General features: G+C 45.4%; 1 pseudogene; it reads right to left on the bottom strand.

Moving 5' to 3' along the window:
- Positions 1–6,695, bottom strand: part of LOC128579079 (bifunctional methylenetetrahydrofolate dehydrogenase/cyclohydrolase, mitochondrial-like) — a 30,381-nt pseudogene extending 23,686 nt beyond the window's left edge.
- Between the last annotated feature and the right edge of the window lie 235 nt (positions 6,696–6,930).

Genomic DNA, 6,930 nt, shown 5'->3' on the forward strand with positions numbered 1-6,930 from the left:
ATCTCGGCAGAACTACCGGGTTTGGAACCAGATGGTGCACTCAGCTCCATCTCCCACCCCTTCTCTGCTCCTTCAAGCTGATGCCCACTTCCCCTCTTTTTGCTCCAGCTAAGTCCGAAGTATCTTTCCAGATACCTTCTTTGTAATCCATTCGGCACCAGGCAGCTTTGGTCACCCCCTTATCCTGTGAGGTACCTTGCACTGCCTGTACTGTACTGTTCCATGCCTTTGTTCACGTTTCTGCCTGATCTACTGCACTGTGACTGTTGTTAAGGCAGAGCAGATGATGATGGGGTATGTGTATGTGTGTGTGTGTGCGTGTGTGTACTTGTGTGCGATGGGGAGGGAGGCCCAGGGGACCCTAAAATGAGGCTCTGCAGTGCCCTGGCTGTGAAGCTGGCCCCTTGATCTGCACGTAGAGGTGGTGAGGAGGGCACGTACTAACTTTTCTCACTGTCAAGTAATTCCCCTCTAAGGTCCCATGTATGTGATCAAGGAGTCAAGGGCAAGGTAAAAATGCCCCAGGACCAAAAGGTCCAGGTCCTAACACTGGAGCTCAACGTCCAGTGAGACAACGTGTGTATGTTCCTAAAAGGTAAGAACTTTAATTCTAAGAATCATCAGCTGTTCATCAGCTGTTCTTTTTACTCACTTCCTAAGACAAAGGCATGACCAAGCCAGTTAGTGAAATTTCAACACACACTAAGCCTGAAGGCAAAGCAAGACAGAACTGCTCTACAACTTTGACTTCAAAGCATTGTACTTGAGAGAGATGAGTTTCCCCTACTTCTTCTCTACATATAAACTTCACTAAGCCACATGGGCAGCATGAAACCCACTGCCCTGGTCGCTGGGCACCAGAGGGAGAGGAGGAGCAGTGTGGTTGGTAGACTGGTCACACAGAGCAAAAAGAGCAAACTGTGCAATGAATATGTGGACAGCGTGGACATCTATACCTGGACGGCTGGAACACAGAGGGGAGGAAAGCCAGAAAGAACACTGAAGTGAGCAAGTAGAAGCGTAATATTGGTGAGAACTTAAGTTACTAAAGACACACACACAGAACAGTTACAGAGGACTGTGTGTGTTCACTCACACCCATCTCCTGCTGAGAGGTGCACCATGATCCACCCCCAGTCTTGGTTTCTAAACACCATCCCACATTGAAGGAACTGGAGTCCCTGAACAATAGCTTGTTCCAGGACTGGGGCAACAAACATACAAACTAAGTCTGGAACATATTATTCAGAAAACAAGGAAGTGTCCAAAAATTGATAGGCACATGTCAAAACAACAGAGGAGCCGGTCTAGGGAGCTCCCATTGTCCAAGTCTTGGATAATTTGAACATCACAATAAAGATAGCAGCAGTTTACAATCCAGTGAATGAAACGGAATCTGTGAGTCCACACTGATACCAAAAGATGAATGAAAATACAAATAAATGGATAAGGAAAAGCTTTTCTCTACAACAGAATGTCAACTTATAACTATTAATCAAGTGAATGAAAAGGACAGAAAAATCACTACTTGGCAACCAACTATCACAGAGGTGGCTGGTTTGGGCTGGAGTCATCTGGGGAGGCTAAGGATAGTGGATGAAAGTTTAATAAGAAATATCGCTGTGGGCGGCACCTGTGGCTCAGTCAGTAGGGCGCCGGCCCCATATACGGAGGGTGGTGGCTTCAAACCCGGCCCCGGCCAAACTGCAACCAAAAAATAGCTGGGCGTTGTGGCAGGCGCCTGTAGTCCCAGCTGCTCAGGAGGCTGAGGCAAGAGAATCGCTTAAGCCCAGGAGTTGGAGGTTGTTGTGAGCTGTGTGAGGCCACGGCACTCTACCGAGGGCCATAAAGTGAGACTCTGTCTCTACCAAAAAAAAAAAAAAAAAAGAAACATCGCTGTAACAATGGACTATCTCACCCACCAAATCATGATCAGTTACTGAGAGGAAGAGTGATGAATTAAGCTTGAAGAAACGTGGCAGACACACTGTGACTAGGGTAGCAAGGTTAACACCACCATGGTGGGGCAGTCCAACTTCGTCTGCTCCCTGACCAGATGCGCTGAGAGAAAAAAGAAGCATCTCAGTGGTACTTCTGCCAAGAAAACACACCCTGAACCTCATCATGAAAAAAATACTGTACCCGAGGGCAGTACAGTGAGACTCTGTCTCTACAAAAGAAAAAAATACTGAACAGACCCAGGTTGAGGATTCTTTAAACTTGCTAAGGCCATGAAGGACAGGGAAAGGCTGATTTATTTCCATCTTCAGTGGTCCCCTCACAGTCTAGCCACCATCAAGGCCATTTACAAGGTCTGACAATTAATTAAGTTATTGAACTTGCCACTGTGAGCTTATGCTGGCACCATATGCAAACAGCTCACTAAGGTTTCACAACCTTGGTGTATCAGTGTCTCAGAGCCATCTTTATTTCGACATGTGGGAGAGTCTTGCTGAGTGGTGTTCATTATTGTTAGGTGTTTCTGTGTGTCACCGTGAGAATGTCAGAGCTTGAATTAGAGCAATGAACAAACATTAAATTTCTTGTTAAACTTGGCAGAGTACAAGTGAAATCAGGGACATGTCAGTCCAAGTTTATGGGGATAACGCCATGAAAAAAACGGTGGTGTACACATGGATTAAATGATTTTCAAAGGGGCGAGAAAGCGTCATGGATTAAGAGAGGTCAGGGTGGGCAGTTAGAGCAGAACTGATGAAAACACGGCAAAAATGTGCCAAACTGTGTGTTAAAAATTTCAGCTGATTCGGGCAGCGCCTGTGGCCCAGTCGGTAAGGCACCGGCCCCATATACCGAGGGTGGCGGGTTCAAACCCGGCCCTGGCCAAACTGCAACCAAAAAATAGCCGGGCGTTGTGGTGGGCACCTGTAGTCCCAGCTACTCGGGAGGCTGAGGCAAGAGAATCGCTTAAGCCCAGGAGTTGGAGGTTGCTGTGAGCTGTGTGAGGCCACGGCACTCTACTGAGGGCCATAAAGTGAGACTCTGTCTGTACAAAAAAAAAAAAAAAAATTTTTCAGCTGATTCTTAAGAAGCATAGCAGACCAAGTAAATATTTACAGAGAAACACTTAGGAAAATCTTAACTGAAAATCTTGGTACAAGAAAGGTGTGGCTCTTGCATCACTACAATGCACCAGCTCCCATAGCACTATCTGTGAGGGGCACAGCTTCCCCAGGGGAGTACTGAGAAGGGGACAGTAGTGATTTTTTTTTTTTTTTTTTGAGACAGAGCCTTAAGCTGTCACCCTGGATAGAGTGCCCTGGCATCACAGGTCACAGCAACCTCCAACTCCTGGGCTCAAGAGATTCTCCTGCCTCCACCTCCCAAGTAGCTGAGACTACAGGTGCCCGCCACAACGCCTGGCTATTTTTTGGTTGTAGTCATCATTGTTGTTTGGTGGGCCCAGCTGGATTTGAACTCACCAGCTCAGGTGTATGTGGTTGGTGCCTTAGCAGCTTGAGCCAAAGGTTCTAAGCCGACAGTAGTGATTTTTAGCAGTGAGGTATGGAGCACTTTTTTAGGACAAGTTTCCAAACTTAATTGTCAGACCTTGTATTTACTTAGTCACATCTCTTTATTCATTTAGCAAATATTTATACTGAGTTCTATCAAGCACTTAACATTATGTCAGGTATTATAAAACAATCTAGTTCTTTACACATAACCTGTCTTTGAAATTGGGGAGGCAACATGGACACATAAATTATAACATAAGAGACCTTATAAGGTTTTACATTAACACACTTCTAGAATTAGGGAAAACTTGCGGAACACTTATCCCTGAATAGACAAGATTTCATAGAACTAGCTAAAATATTCTAATTCAGGTACTCAACCTTTTTGTATTTGAACCATTTGGCTGCATTTCTTTTCTTTTCTTTTTTTTTTGAAAAAAGTCTCAAGCTATCACCCTGGGTAGATTGCTGTGGCATCACAGCTCACAGCAACCTCTTGGGCTTAAGTGATCCTCTTGCCTCAGCCTCCCAAGTAGCTGGGACTATAGGTGCCTGCCACAATACCCGGCTGTTTTTTGTTGCAGTTGTCATTGTTGTTTTAGGTGACCTGGGCTGGGTTCGACCCCAGTAGCTTCAGTGTATGTGGCCCGTGCTCTACCCCCTGAGCTACAGGTGCTGCCCTGCATTTTTTTTCTAAAATGTATTATGTATGTTGGATACAGCAGTCCATGTCTATAATTCTCATGCTTTGGCAAGCCAAGGATTACTTGAGGCCAGGAGTTCAAAATCAACATGAGCAATACTAGTAAGACCCCCATACCCCCCAAAACCGCAGGAAAATCAGCCACTTCCCTCTTTAGTCTCAGCTACTCAGGAGGCTGAGGTGGATTATTTTAACCCAGGAGCTCGAGGTGGCAGTGAGCTGTGACGATACTACTGCACTCTACACTCTACTCTGGGCAACAGATGGAGACCCTGTCTTGAGGAGAGGAGAGGGAAGGGGAGGGGAGGGAAGAAAGATATTACATACTTTTCTGCCTTCTTAAACTGAATATGATTTGGTCAGGTTTTATGACAAGTTTGGTTGTACAAACCTAAATAATGCAACATAAAAATGATTGTTTAAAAGAGTTAAAGTCTCATTTCATGAACATATCTGAAATTATGTAAAAGCTCCAAATTAATAACAAGCATTGAGAATTACACAATGTCAAACTGGCAGGCAGACAGGACTATAACCTGTGTCTATGCTACTGGCCCACGGCAAATCACTGTATCTGGAAAACAGAAATAAGTCACCATAGTTTGTGAGTCCTATGGGAAAATTAGTCTCACAATTATATGACTGTTGAATTATGCAGAGGTCTCAGATCTGTATCTACAGATGCACAGATATATCATATATATATCAGATCTCCATCTCTCACAACATACCAGGGTATCAATCAGAAGTTAAGCTACTGATGACTTGGCTTTGACTGCAGATTAATTTTCTGGTCTCTACAGTGGTGAGATCAAGACCTGCCGGGGTATGTAGGTGGAGAAGACCCTGCTGGCCACCTACAAAGTATGTTTCCTCCTTCTTCCTTCCTTGCAGAATCCCATTTTAATCCCCAGCAGCCAGTGCTACCAAACTCCCAAGTTTTCATTCTTCTTTCAAACTGTGCGTCAAAATTTTCAGCTGACTCTTAAGTAGCATACCAGACCAAGTAAATATTAACAGGGAAACACTTAGGAAAATCTTAACTGAAAATTAAATTAAAATCTTTACTGGCCACCTACAAAGTATCTGTTTCCTCCCCCTCCTTCCTGGCAGAATCCCATTCTTCCCTAGCATTGGAAATGGCAACCTGACGTAGTTCTTGCCCAGGAGATGCAAGAAGAAAGACATCTCTGGGGGGGCATCTCCTCTGACACAGAGAGGCAAAGTTTCCCTTGGAGAAAGCTTTCTGCTCCTTTACTCTGCCCCCTTCTTTTTGGCTGGAAGTGAAAGAAGTGAGGGCAGACACACAGCAGCCATGGAGAGACCAATGCGGGCTGAGGCCCACAGAAAGAGGGGAGCCTGGGAAGGCGGAAAAAGTGGGTTCCTGGGAACGTTCTAGAACAGGGTCACCAACCCTGGACGGCCTACCTCAGATGCCTTGCCACGTAAGAAAAAAGCTCCTGTTTACCTTAAATGAGTATTATTTGATCAGCAAAAGGCACCAATTTTTGAGGACTCTAAACAGTCTTGTTTTACCATGCCTTTTATGTAAGAATTACCTTACATTCTTATAGCTATTACTTAGAGATTTTCAGACTTTTCTTCTGGTCAAAGAATGATATTAAGCAAATCAATGCATGGCATTTACTGGGATGGAAAGTGGGAGAAAGAGCTTGAATGGAGGTTTTCCATGCTTAAAAAAGAGACCCATGGACAGGAGACACTGGCCCTCCCTGCCTTGCTCATGTGGATGTGAGGCCTGAACTGCTGCCCCCATCGTGGTGCAAGCCCACTCACGAAGTCTACGCAGAGGAAAGTAGAAGTGTCCCAAGAAATGGAACTGGGACCACAGGATTCAATTAGTCCTGAAGATCATCCGACCACTGAACTTCTAGTATATGAGCTAATACATGATTTCACTATTTATGCCAGTTTGAGTCAGTGTTCTGCTACCTGCAAACAGGAACATTCCAACTGCCTAAAAAGTGAAAGGCGTAGTCCACTGAGAGAACAGAAGCTGGTGCAGTCCACTCCACCACCACACCCACTAACAATAGCCCTCCACCTCCACCCGCCACCACCAGCACTTCCAACTCCAGGAGTGCCCTCACTTCTTACACTTCCAGCCAAAAAGAAGGGGGCAGAATAAAGGAGCACAAAGCTTTCTCTTCTGTGTCAGAGGAGATGCCCTCCCCGGAGATGTCTTTCTTCTTGCATCTCCTTGGCAAGAACTACGTCAGGTTGCCATTTCCTGTGCTAGGGAAGAATGAAAAACTGGGAGTGTGGTAGCACAGGACCCTAGGGATAAAAATTTCACCTCCAATTACCCCCACCTCCATGACCAACATCTTCACCTTCACCACAAGCACCATCACCATCACCCGCTCCACTTTCATTTTCAACTCCATTGTCGCCTCTGCCGCCATTTTCTCTACCACCATCCATACCATCATCATCACCTCCACCAACCCCAACATCACCACTACTTCCTCCACTGCCACAACCCCCAGCACCTCCATCTACCTTAGCCACCATCTCCTCCCTCATCACACCACCTGCAACATCACCTTTACCTCCACCACCAACCTCTCTACTCCACCACCCCATTTACTTTGCCTGTCCAACAAATATCCTCCTCATTTCCTAGTGCTTAGGTCTGCTGCCCATAAGAGAAGTCCACAAAGTTAATTGGGTATTTTATCTGCCATATGTCAAATGTGTTTTTATTAACTTGTATGTCTTCTTGCTTTTTTG

The sequence above is a fragment of the Nycticebus coucang genome, chromosome Y (assembly GCF_027406575.1).
Source record: "Nycticebus coucang isolate mNycCou1 chromosome Y, mNycCou1.pri, whole genome shotgun sequence".
In the NCBI taxonomy this organism is placed as follows: domain Eukaryota; kingdom Metazoa; phylum Chordata; class Mammalia; order Primates; family Lorisidae; genus Nycticebus; species Nycticebus coucang.